The following is a 13,820-nucleotide window of genomic DNA, read 5'->3' as shown; positions in this document are numbered from 1 at the left end:
CAGCTGAGCATCTGCCTTCAGCTCAGGTCATGTTCCCAGGGTCCTGGGATCAAGCCCTGCATCAGGCTCTCTGCTCAGTGGGAAGTCAGCTTGCTTCTCCCTCTCCCTCTGCCCCTGACCCCCTACTCCTGTTCTCTCTCAGACATTCTGCTACCTCTTTCTCTCAAATAAATAAATAAATAAATAAATAAATAAATAAAATTCAAAAAAGAAATTATAGGTGGGTTTTAAGTGATTTAGGAACAGAAATCTCATTAATGATTTTTTAGTACCATTCTGCATGGCAAAAGGATTATATGAAAATAAGACAACTATTGTAGTAGCCCAAGCAAGAGATAATAGTTTAGATAAAAATCTGTGGTAGAAATTGACAGAGATGATTGGATTCATTTATATGCTGAGGATAGAGACATTAAGACTTTTTGTTAGATTGGATAGAAGTTGGGAGGGAAGACCACAGTAAGGACAATAACTAATAGCTTTAAGCAGAAGGGATCAGCACTGCTACCATTTACTAAAATGGTGAAAAACGAGAAAAAAGTGTTAAAGTCAATGGTTTCATTTGAACGTGATATGTTTAAGAAGCCTAGTACAAATATCCATTTAGAAATGTATGCATCTAGGGGTGCCTAGGTGGCTCAGTCACTAAATGTCTGCCTTTGGCTCAGGTCATGATCCTAGGGTCTTGGGATCCAGCCCTGCAGGGAGTCCACTTTTCCCTCTCCCACTCCCCCTGCTTCTGTTCTCTCTCTCTCTTTCTCTCTCTCTCTCTCTGTGTGTGTGTGTGGAGGGGGTCAAATAAATATATAAAATCTTAAAAGAAAATGTATGCATCTAGAGTGTTTGGAAGAAATTGAGCATGGAAGTTTGTATTTGGGGGGTAGTTAGCACTGTGAGGGTATTTTAAGTCACTGGGCCATGAAGATTAAATGCAAAGAGTGTTCCAATATGGAAAGGTTGAGCAGAGATACTCCGAGCAGAAATGGTACAACCTAAAAAAGAGATTGATAAGAGCAATCAGAGAGGAGAGAGAAAAAGTAGAGTTTAAATGGAAGTAAGCCTTTCCAGAAAGAAGGAATAGTGAGGTGTGACAAATACTCCTGATTTGTCAATTAAAGTGAAGGCATAGACATGGCCAAAGCATCTGGTGACAAGAGATGAAGTAATATATGTTGTATATATTTTCAACTAATTAATGGTGGTAATCAACATATAATAAATGTCTCATATTTAAAATGTAATGCACTGTTTGAAAAGTTCTGACATAGGTCTGCAACTATGAAGCCATCCCTATGATCAAACATTTAACCTATCCATCAACCCCACGAGTTCTTTTCCCCTCTGTGGCAATGTTTTAGACAGAGATAGAGACAGAGACAGAGACAGAAATAGAGATAGAGACAGAGACAGAGACAGAGATAGAGATAGAGATAGAGACAGAAATAGAGACAGAGACAGAGACAGAGATAGAGATAGGGATCGGACAAGCAGGTGGCAGAGCAGAGAGCGAGGGAGAGAGAGAGAATCCAAGCGGACTTGCTGATGAGTGCTGACCAGGACTTGATTTCAGAACCCTGAGATCATGACCTGAGCTGAAATCAAGCATATATTCTAATTATAGGAAATCATAATTTTAAGGTAATAACCATATAGCATTAAACCCCAAGCACTGGACCTTTTTTGAGGGCAGAGTCTATACTTCTATTGGTATGTATTAGTTTGATCTTCTAGAATTTAATATAAATGAAATTGCACTTTTTTTTGACCTCTCGATATAATATAAGATTCGTCCGTCATATCAACATCTCATGTGCTCTTCTTGCTTATCACTCACTCATCATAGGAATATTCTACAATTGTTTATTCATTCAGTTGTTGAAGGACAGATGCTTTGTTGCCAGTTTTGGCTACTGAAAGTAAAGTTTCTGAGAACACTAGTGTGGGAAAGTAATGCTGGGTCATGGGACCTGTCGTATTGCTTAACTATCTCACCCAGTTTACTTTCATGGCCTCTGATAATTGGCGTCCTCTCCAAGAAATGCTTGCATAACACAAAGTTGCCTTCTAAAAGTTTGATAGTTTTCAGTTTTACCTTTAGTCCCAAGATTTGTTGTGAATGCACTTTTTGAATATGTTGTGGAGTCTGCATTCCAGTCACTCTTTGTGCTAATGGATACCAATTATTCCAGCACAATTTGCTGCAAAAAGTACCTGTTCGTCACTGGATTGCCTTTGGATCTTTGTCAAGTATTAGCAGTCTGTTCATGTGTAGATCTTTTCTGAACTCTCTATTGTGTTGTTTGTTTGTTGGTTTGTATTATAAAAGCTAGAACGATGGATTTGAGGCTTTTCTTGCTATTATATACATTTGGAACCATGATTTACTCTATAAATACAAATGCACTTAAATTACCTAAAATTTAATATATGGTGTTATTATTTTTATTCTGATCAAAATATTTGAGATAGGTAGTTTATGGGTATGATCTCTTTGATATTCTATATCTTATAGTTCTCTAGATATCTTTCTGTAATTGCTTACTTATTCCATTGTGGTCAGAAAATGTATTTCAACTGACATCAGTTCCTTCAAATATATTGATAAGTGTTCTGTTACTAATTTTGTCTTTTTGCACATGAAAAAATTGTATTCCACTGAGTGTTCTATAATTGCTAGTTGGATCTAGTTGGTTGATATTGTTGTTTAAGTCTACTATATTTTTACTGATTTTACGTTTAATTGTTCATCTGTCAGCAGAGGTGGGGTTGAAACCTTTGATTATATTTGTGTATTTGTTCTTGAAGTTCTACCAGTTTCTGTTGACAGAAGTGGGTGTGGAAATACCACTGTCTGAGCAATAAAGGCATGAGGCAAAGTGAGATTCAAGAGATGAATTAAACATGGTATTAGGGGGGTGGAGAGGGGAGGTCTTTTGGCAAGAATTTTAAGGAAATCTGGATAGTTTGAAAAGTGAGATGAAAATTATTTTAACAATAGGGGCCACCTATCTTACCTCCAGGCATTGAGATACACATGGAAGTGGTTACAAAAATGCTATCATTAGAAAGAGCACAAGAAAAAGAGGTGAGCTCAGGGTATAGACTACCATGTAGTAACTACAAAGCCCATTTCATTCTCTGTAGAAAACAATGTGTAATTTTTCATATGGATGTAAGTATTCATATACACAGATACATATTCAGCATAATCACATATTCACATGTGTAATTTTTCTATGAGTTTGCCAATGTGATCTCTGAGGTTCTGTTTTGCAGTGAAGAAAATAGAATCCAAGCAAATTTGATGTAAAAGCCTAGATATTTCTATTTGATAACAAGTTATTTAAGGATATATTTAGGGCACTGCCCAAATCACGTAAAAATGTGAAACCATCAATTTATAGTTAAGGGTATAATAACTTTTTTATTTATATAGTTATTTAAGGATTTAATTATATAAGTTTTCGTGAACACTGTATATTTTCTCACTCAGGACCTCTTAAAAGAGAGACAGACATCTCAGGTGTTACTTTTATATTTTATATATTTTATATTTTTGTATTAGTGCTTTCTTCGTCATATTGTATTGGGATGATTCAAGATTTATTAAATGAGAAGGAAGCTTTGATCTTTGTTTTGAAATTTAAAAAAAATGGTTGTAGTGTTATGGCTCTTTTATCTGGGTGAGAGGATAATGAAGAAATAATTCTTTGATTACATTTTAAATATTACAAATACGATAATTTCACTTGTACCACATCTACCTTAATGAACAAATCTAGTGGATATTTTTAGTGAATCTGCTAGTCTGAGCAGTGTTCTCCTTTTTCTCATGATCTACTTTTGTGTCTTAAGAAGAAAAGTCTTTTTTTTTTAAATAATTTGAAAGAACCTGTCATACTTTGCTCAGAAAATGTATAATGCCCAGAATATACCTTTTCTTATTGTTTTTTCCTTTTTATTCCATCCTAATTTACATTCATCACCTCTCAGGATAAAAATTCACTCTTACTCATCTTCTTTTCTCCTGGTGATGCCAGATTCCTAAAACTTCCTGCAAATGTGCACAGGAAGAGAGGTTATGCTGGAGGTGTGAGAAGGGAAAGACTAGTTGATATTCCCTCAAAAGGCATATGTCATGAAAAGAAGTGAGGATAGGGTTTTTTTTTTTTTTTAAACATATGAGCCCAGTCATATGCTGCTGAGTTAAGCGACTGAGACTCCTCTCTGAAGGAGATATTTTTATTTTCACAGTGTACCTTGAGCTCCATTTCCTGATGCTACTCACTTTGGTTTTTATTAAATTCTGCTTCCTCTTGAGCCCTTTCTTCATCTGTTCTTCAAGGCTCCCCTCTAGTCAACTACTCTGTCCACAAGGACTCTAAGAACCATTGTGGTTTTATAGACAGACGGTTGATAACCTAGCTGGACACTTGACTTCATTGGAAATGGTCATTTGTACTCTAACTTCCCCAGAACTGTTAAAAGAAACAAGATAATGTGGGTGAATATTGTCCTTTCTTGTTTTTGAGACAACAGTGCTTTCATATTTATCTTAAAACAAAAAGAAAACTTTCCCTTTCTCCCAGAGTTTGGAGCCACCTAAGAATTCTGATTCCTTGATTTCTTTCTTTATTACTAAAGTTTTAAAGTTTAGTCAACATGCAGTATTATATTAGTATAGTTTATATTATATTAGTTTTAGGCATGCAATATAATGATTCAGAAATTATCTGTAATTCTTGGTGCTCATCAAGGGCAGTGTACTCTTAATTTCTGTAAAAACAGAATTTTTCTATTACTAATTTTTTTTCCCTCAGAAAACTGACTCCTTTAAAACCAATTATATTGAAATGTATTTCTTTGAGTCAGTTTTCTGAAGGAAGGTAATAATAATAGTGAAGAAAAAAATAATATTTAAATAAATTCTGAGCTCTTTCCCCAGATACTTTGATTTTTAAACTAACCAAGTCGAGGACATTTTCTAGGCACTGTATAACTGGAAACTGAGGAGAAAAAAACACAAACAAATTCTAAGAACAAGCAAAATATCTTGCTTTATGGTTTGGTTTAATCCCTGTATAATTGAACTCCTTTGGTAGATGTCCCAGAATCCTGCCAGAAGTATTTTTAAAATGATAAGCTCTAACTGTGGAATTATCCAGTACAATAAATGTGACTCTCATTAAATTTGAGCAAATTCTAAGAAGCATGCTTTTTAAAATGCTGGGTTTTCCTGTGGTGATAATTCATCTCTCTGGCACACTGATCAAAGTCCCCAAATGCATTGTTGTTTGTCAGCCAAATTCTCATTTTCTCCTTTACTGATTTTGTAATGAGGGTAGAAGTCCAATAGGTCCATGGTGATTCTGCATGATTCTAAGCTTATGTTGGCCCAACTTCCAAACCATTCTTGTGCTGGGAATGATAAACGATAAACCAAACAGATGGGCAAGTGAGTATTTGTTTATGTACACAAACCGAAACGTTTACAAATACACTCTAGGAGAGACCAAGGACTTTTCAACCCTGGGGAGCTCTTGAAAGCCCAAGGCCACGTCTGTGCTCTGAGAGCACAGCTTGGTATGTGCAAATAGGAGACGATTGCAAACATGTGATCCAGATACAGTGGATTTTTTACAAGAAAGCCAGGCATTATTTTGTGGTGTGTATAGAGAAACTTGTGGGTTGTTTTTCTTTTTTTTCCAACTTTGTATGCTGTCATAGCTTCAGTGTAGTCTAACTAAAACCTGCAATTTAGACCAAAAACAGAGCCACTTGCATAGTTGTGTATTGGGCGTTACAAGGAAAGTGTCCCTCTATCTCCCATTATGAAATATAGACTCCTTCTGTCATTGCTACTTAAATTTAATTGAAATACACAAATTCTGATTCGTGTTACTTTTAAACCTCTACTAATTGCTCGCTGTGTGATGTATGCCATGCTTTTTAACATTTTAGAGCCTTGATTTATCCATTTTCCGAAGCGAATAATGTTTGGATATCACAATTGTTTTGAGGGCTCCATGAAACAATTCGTATGAAGTATTCAGTACCATTTACTGAAAACTTCTTGTTCTTGGAATTATTACGACTTTCATCCCCATCAGGCCTTTCCAAGTCCTAATGCCTTCAAGAGGGTTCAGTCCTTCTTGGCAACCATAGGGAGGAGGAAAATCAAAAGAGCAAAAGCTAGAGTGGTTAAAAGTTCTGGAATGTGATGTCGTGGATTGATGTCATCATCTATAAATGAATTACTTCATCGATGTAGTATTGTCCTGAGAAAGATACCTAATGTGTAATAGAGGACAAATGAAGAATGGAACATTCAGATTAATTTAGGAAATTGAAAGATTTATACAAGCTGAAGAATGAGATGCCCTGTTAATCCATATTCAAGAGATTAATTAACCAGTGTTCAGGCCAAGTATGTGCTTAGTGCCTCAGTGCATTATAATACGCTCATGTTAGTTATCACAGATCAATATTCTTCCTTTTATTATTTTTCCTTCTGAGTTCCGTTTATCTTTTTCATCTGACTTTGAAGTAGTTCTTATGTTTGTTTGTTTGTTTGTTTGTTTTAGACCATTAAACTGGCTTGTAGCATTCACCAGGCTTTACTCTATTCTATTTAATATATTGCTTACTGGAAAATAATAAGCCTTTTAGATCCAGAAAGTCTTCTTACTTTTATTGAATTCTTTTTATGTTTTCTTGTATTTGTTTTTAATTGAGTTATAGTTGACAGGTAGTATTAGTTTGAAGTATAGAACACAGTGATCCTGCATATTTACATACATCAAGAAATGGTCACCATGATGTGTCCTTACTGTCTGTCACCATACAATGTTAGTACAGTCTTACAGTAACTTAATTTTTTTTAGTTTATTTTTTTATCATGAGAGAGAGAGAAAATGTGTGAGTGTGCATGCAGGCTAGACAGAGAAAAAGCAAGCATGAGCAGAGAGAGACAGAGGGAGAAGCAGACTTCCTGCTGAGCAGGGAGCCTGATGTGTGGCTCGATCCCAGGACCCTGGGATCATGACCTGAATCAAAGGCAGACACATAACCGACAGCCACCCAGGCACCCTCTTACTGTAACTTATTTTATAAGTAGAAGTTTGTATTCTCATTCTAATTAACCTATTTCACCCATCCCCTAGCCCTCCCTTCCCCCGACCCCAGCAACGGCCAGTTCCCTGTGAGTTTATTTGTTTTGTTGTTGTTGTTGTTGTTAATTTGTTTTCTTTTTTAGATTCCACATACAAATGAAGTGATATGGTGTTTTTCTGCTTTGTGGGTTTTTTGTTTTGTTTTGTTGTTTGCTTCTTTCAGCTGGCATTATACCCTTTAGGGTCCGTTCATGTTGTCACAAATGGCAGGATCTTTTTCTTCATTATGGGCAAGTAATGTTTCCTGGACGTGGATATACACACCACATCTTCTGTGTCCATTCATGTCTTGATGGGCACTTAGGTTGTGTCTATATCTAGGCTGTTGTAGATAATGTTGCAGTAAACATAGCTTTTTATCTTTTTGAGTTAGTGTTTTTAAGTCTTTGTGGAAGTATTCAGAACTGGAACCCATGGATTATATAGTAGAGCTATTTTTTTTTTTTTTTAAATTTTTGAGAAACATCCATACTGTTTTCTGCAGTGGCTGCCCGAATCTGCATACCCATCAGCAGTCCATGAGAGTCACGTTTATTCTTCATTCTCACTCACAGTTGTTATTTCTTGTCTTTATGATACTAGTCAGTCTGACTGGTGTGAGGTGACATCCCATTGTGGCTTTGGTTTGCATTTCTGTGATGATTTGTTTGGCTGAACATCTTTTCTTTTATCTGTTGAAAAAAAAAATATATATCTTTGGAAAAAATGTCTATTTAAGTTCTCTGTCATTTTTAATCAGATTGCTTTTTTGGTGTCAGGTTGTAGGAATTATTTTATATATCTTGGATATGAATCCCTTATCAGTTGCATTATTTGCTCCCATTCATCATGTAGCATTTTTGTTGACAATCTTCCTTAGCTGTGCAAAAGCTTTCTAATTTGTGTAGTTCCAATAGTTTATTTTTGCTTTTGTTGCCCTTGCCTCAGGAGACAGATCTCAAAAAAATATTGCTAAGGTCAATGTCCAAGATTTTACTGCCTATGTTATCTTCTAGGATATTTATGGTTACAGGTTTCACATTTAAGTCTCGAATCTATTTTGAGTTTGTTTCTATATATGGTATGAGAAAGCGGTCCAGGTTCATTCTCTTGCATGGTAGATGTTTAGTGTTCCCAGCACTATTTATAGAGAACTTTCCCCCATTATATATTCTTGTCTTCTTTCATAGATAGACCATATCATCATGGGTTGATTTCTGGGCTCTCTATTCTTTTCTACTGATCTATTTGCCTGTTTTTGTGCCAGTAACATAACTGTTTCCGTTACTGTAGGTTTGTAGTGTAGTTTTAATTTTGGGATTGTGATACACCCAGCTTTATTCTTTCTCTAGATTGCTTTGGCATTAGAGTTCCTTTGTGGTGGCCTACAAATTTTAGGATTATTTGTTGTAGCTCTGTGAAAAATTCCACTGGCATTTTGGTAGGGATCACACTGAATCTATTACTTAGATTAATACTTACTTACTTTGGGCAGTATAGCCATCCTAACAATACTGATTCTTCTAGTCCATCAACATGGTATATATTTGTATTTACTAGTGTCTTCAGTTTCTCTCATCCATATCTATAGTTTTCAGAGTATATAGTCTTTCACCTCCTTGTGAAATTTATTCTTAGGTATTTTATTGTTTTTGACATTAATGTAAATGGATTTTCTTAAACTCTCTTTGGGCTAGTTCATTATTAGTCTAGAATTTCAACAGATTTTTATATACTAAATGTGTACCCATTTTTTAGTGTCAGGTTGTAAGAATTATTTTATATATTTTTGATATTAATCCCTTATAAGTTACATTATTTGCTCCCCCAAACTGAAATTATTCTAAGAGGTTTTTGTTTGTTTGTTAGTTTTTTTTTCCAGAATCTTCAGTGTTTTTTGTACATGGTGGTTTGTAATATGCAAATAGTGAAAATTTTATTTTTTTCTTACCAGGATGGATGTCTTTAACTTCTTTGTCTTTTCTGATTGCTGTGGCAAGCACTTTCAGCAGTATGGTGAATACAAATGGTGCAACTGGACATCCTTGTCTTACTCCTTATCATAAAGAGAGCTTTGAGCTTTTTGCAATTTAGTAGAATATCAGCTGTGAGTTTGCCTTATATGGTCTTTATTATTTTGAGGTATGTTCTGTCTACACCCACTTTGTTTTTTGTTTTTTTTTTTCATTTTATTTTATTTTTTAATTATTTTTTTGATATTATTATCTTCATTTTATTTTTAATTTTTTTAAATTTATTTTTTATTTTCAGCATAACAGTATTCATTATTTTTGCACCACACCCAGTGCTCCATGCAATCTGTGCCCTCTATAATACCCACCAACTGGTACCCCGACCTCCAAGCCCCCACCCCTTCAAAACCCTCAGATTGTTTTTCAGACACCCACTTTATTGAGAATTTTTATCATGAACAGATATTGAATTATGTTAGACACTATTCTTTACCTATTGAGATGATGCATTGATTTTTATCTTTGTTAATATGTATCATGTTGATTTGTGAAAACCGAAACATACTTAAACCTCTAGAATAAATCCCACTTGATATTGGTGAGTGATCCTTATTTATTTGGTTGAATTTGGTTTGTTTATATTTTATTTATTTCTTTTTCCTTCAAGTTCATCAGGGATATTGACCCGTCATTTTCTTTTCTTTTTTGCTTACTTGCTTCCTTCCTTTATTATTTTTTTTTCTTATAAAGGAATGTTTTTGTATAGAATGGAATCATTGAGCAGAACTGGTATTAACTCTTCTGTGAATGTTCAGTAGAATTTACCTGAGAAAACATATCATCCTGGAAGTTTGTTTGCTGGGAGGCTTCTTATTACATATTATATTTATTGCTTGTAATCAGTCTGTTTGGATTTTCTATGCTTTCCTTATTAAGTCATGGAAGATGGTATCTTTCTAGGTATTTCTTTCTTCTAGGTTGTCCAATCCGTTGGCATATAATTTTTCATAGCAATCTCTTATAATTCTTGGATTTCTGTAGTGTTGGTTGAAACTTCTCTTTCATTTCTTATTTTAGTTAAGTTCAATATGTTTTTTGGTCAGTCTTGCTACAGGTTTATCAATTTTGTATTTTCAAAGAAATAGGTCTTATATTGACTTTTTCATTGCACTAATGATATTATTAGTGTTATACTTGGATTTCTTTCTCTTGATTGTTTATATTTCTGGGATTTTAATTAAGTTAGCCACTAAGCTCTGCCCTCTGGTCATGGCCTTTGGCATTCCCTATTGGCTGGGAAAACCTGGAAATCTATTACTAACCTGAAAGAATTCCACACTCATGACCATCATTTCCTGCTGTCCCGCTCCCATGCTGGTTATTCTCTTCACTTTTCCAGCAAACCATTCTGTGGAGGTGAAAAATGCTATCACATTTTTCAGGTCATGTATTGCATAGGCAATGTGGTATACTGAAATGGTTCAATCTTTTCTCAGTTTTGGTTGGTGGTCCCAAGTAGTTTTGTTAGCAATGGTAATACTAGCCCGTTTACCATGCTGAAGTTGATTCATAGCTGAGCTGAACTTTTGTCCTTTTTTAAAAAGTTTTTCTTAAGTGTGAAGGTAGGATAAACCACTCAGGTGTAAGTATAAGCATTTTGAGAATTTTTCTCCCTTAATAATTTTCTGAAGTTACTCAAAGATAGAGGATCAAGATAAACATTTTTTTTTCACTTACAGAGAAACTTTTTTTTTTTAATAAATGAGAGGGCCTATATTTGATTGCATTGGTGTTCGTAAAATCTCATTTTAAATTTGAAGTAATACTCTCATTAACATACTAAAAATGGCATCACATTTTTTTGGCAGAAAAAAAGAATTTGTTTTTTAGTATAGAACTCAGGTTTTTTTTTTTTTTAAGATTTTATTTATTTGACAGAGAGAGAGATCACAAGTAGGCAGAGAGTCAGGTGTGGGGGGGGGGGCGGGAGCAGGCTCCCCGCTGAGCAGAGAGCCAGATGCGGGGCTCAATCCCAGGACCCTGAGATCATGACCTGAGCAGAAGGCAGTGGCTTAATCCACTGAGCCACCCAGGCACCCCTAGAACTCAGTTTTTAAACTATTTTTTCCTCTAGAATTTTGAAGATGAATTCAAGCAATTTCATGCTATCTCATCCAGATTTACTGTCAAAGGTCGTATCATGTCAAGGTTTATTGGAAGAAGAGGGGTTGGAAGGTGACAGTATTAATATCTTGGAAAGAATGAGTGCACTGAGTACATAGTAGGATGCTAAATTTCTAGGACTGAAGCATACGGTTTTTGCTGAGCATATTGGATACTGATCACATCACGGAAATGATATTTTCCACATCTGTCTTCCTGGCTTAAAAAACCACTGTTTCCATATGGATAGTGATATGCATGGGATTCTGATAAGGGAACTGAATAGAACTGGAATTTAGCAGGATAAAAATAATGTATGGTATTGAAGGCATACTTTGAGATTTGTTCTTTTTTGTGATGTACTTATAAAATTAGTAAAATTCACTTGTGATACTGCATTGTCTTTGTGTGAAGTAAAACAATTATTGATTTAATTTCTTTACTTGTTGTAGAGCTATGCAGACTTTGTTTCTTCTGTGGTATTGGTAGTTTGTATTTTTCTAGGAATTTTGTCATATCATCTATATTTTAAGAAACATTGCCATAAATACTGCAATATCTTCTTAAGAAATTTCAATGCCTGTAGGATCTGTAGTCAAATACCCTCCTTTTTTCATTGAGTTTAATTTATTTTATACTAGTTATTTTCTGTTTTCCATCATGATACTCTGTTTCACCTGAGGTGTATTAGTAACTATATTTCTTATTTTCAAACATATGGAAATGTCATGGGAAGGTTCCCTGTATTTTCTGTCTTTCCATGTGAAGTATAAATTTTTAAAATTCATGTTGAAAATTTTTAATTGTTCTCAAGTCCATGATTTGTATATTTTATCATTCTTGATGTACACAATTATCTTGGAAAGTTCTCTCCTTCACCAGACATAATTGCTCACAAGTATATTTTGTTTGATTTCATAGAGGAAGAATAAAAGTGTTCCATGTTTATTTCAGACAAATCAACATTATACCTTAGAATAAAAGAAACATAGAGAAAATATACAATAATGTTTTAATACATTTTTTAAAGATTTTATTTATTTACTTGACAGATCACAAGTAAGCAGAGCGAGAGAGAGAGAGAGAGAGAGAGAGAGAGGAGGAAGCAGGCTCCCTGCAGAGCACAGAGCCTAATGTGGGGCTCGATCCCAGGATCCTGGGATCATGACCTGAACAGAAAGCAGAGGATTTAACCCACTGAGCCCAGATGCGCCTGTTTCAACACATTTTTTACTCAAATTAGAAATACTTCCATTTTAATTTTAAATTTTTTAAAGATTTTATTTACTTATTTCTGAGAGACAGAGTACAAGCAGGGGGAGAGGCAGGCAGAGGGAAAAGGAAGATCTCTGATGAGCAAGGAGCCCAGTGCAGGACGTGATCCCAAGACCCTGGGATCATGACCGGAGCTGAAGGCAGATGCTTAACTGACTGAGTCACCTGGGCGTTTCAATACTTCCATTTATTTTTTTTTTTTAATTTTTCTGTTTAAAAGACTGTTTGCCATGAGTAAATACAATTTTTTCATTTTTTTTAAATTTTTAATTTTTTTATTTTTTATAAACATATAATATATTTTTATCCCCTGGGTACAGGTCTGTGAATCGCCAGGTTTACACACTTCACAGCACTCACCAAAGCACATACCCTCCCCAATGTCCATAACCCCAACCCCCTTCTCCCAACCCCTCTCCCCCCAGCAACCCTCAGTTTGTTTTGTGAGATTAAGAGTCACTTATGGTTTGTCTCCCTCCCAATCCCATCTTGTTTCATTTATTCTTCTCCTACCCACTTAAGCCCCCATGTTGCATCACCACTTCCTCATATCAGGGAGATCACATGATAGTTGTTTTTCTCCGCTTGACTTATTTCGCTAAGCACGATACTCTCTAGTTCCATCCACGTTGTCGCAAATGGCAAGATTTCATTTCTTTTGATGGCTGCATAGTATTCCATTGTTTATATATACCACCTCTTCTTTATCCATTCATCTGTTGATGGACATCTAGGTTCTTTCCATAGTTTGGCTATTGTGGACATTGCTGCTATAAACATTCGGGTGCATGTGCCCCTTTGGATCACTACGTTTGTATCCTTAGGGTAAATACCCAATAGTGCAATTGCTGGGTCATAGGGCAGTTCTATTTTCAACATTTTGAGGAACCTCCATGCTGTTTTCCAGAGTGGCTGCACCAGCTTGCATTCCCACCAACAGCGTAGGAGGGTTCCCCTTTCTCCGCATCCTCGCCAGCATCTGTCATTTCCTGACTTGTTGATTTTAGCCATTCTGACTGGTGTGAGGTGATATCTCATTGTGGTTTTGATTTGTATTTCCCTGATTACAAGTGATATGGAGCACTTTTTCATGTGTCTGTTGGCCATCTGGATGTCTTCTTTGCAGAAATGTCTGTTCATGTCCTCTGCCCATTTCTTGATTGGATTATTTGTTCTTTGGGTGTTGAGTTTGCTAAGTTCTTTATAGATTCTGGACACTAGTCCTTTATCTGATATGTCGTTTGCAAATATCTTCTCC

This window comes from Mustela erminea, chromosome 3 (genome assembly GCF_009829155.1).
Source record: "Mustela erminea isolate mMusErm1 chromosome 3, mMusErm1.Pri, whole genome shotgun sequence".
NCBI lineage: Eukaryota > Metazoa > Chordata > Mammalia > Carnivora > Mustelidae > Mustela > Mustela erminea.
The sequence above is the reverse complement of the archived record's forward strand: the minus strand, read 5'-3'. Positions refer to the sequence as shown.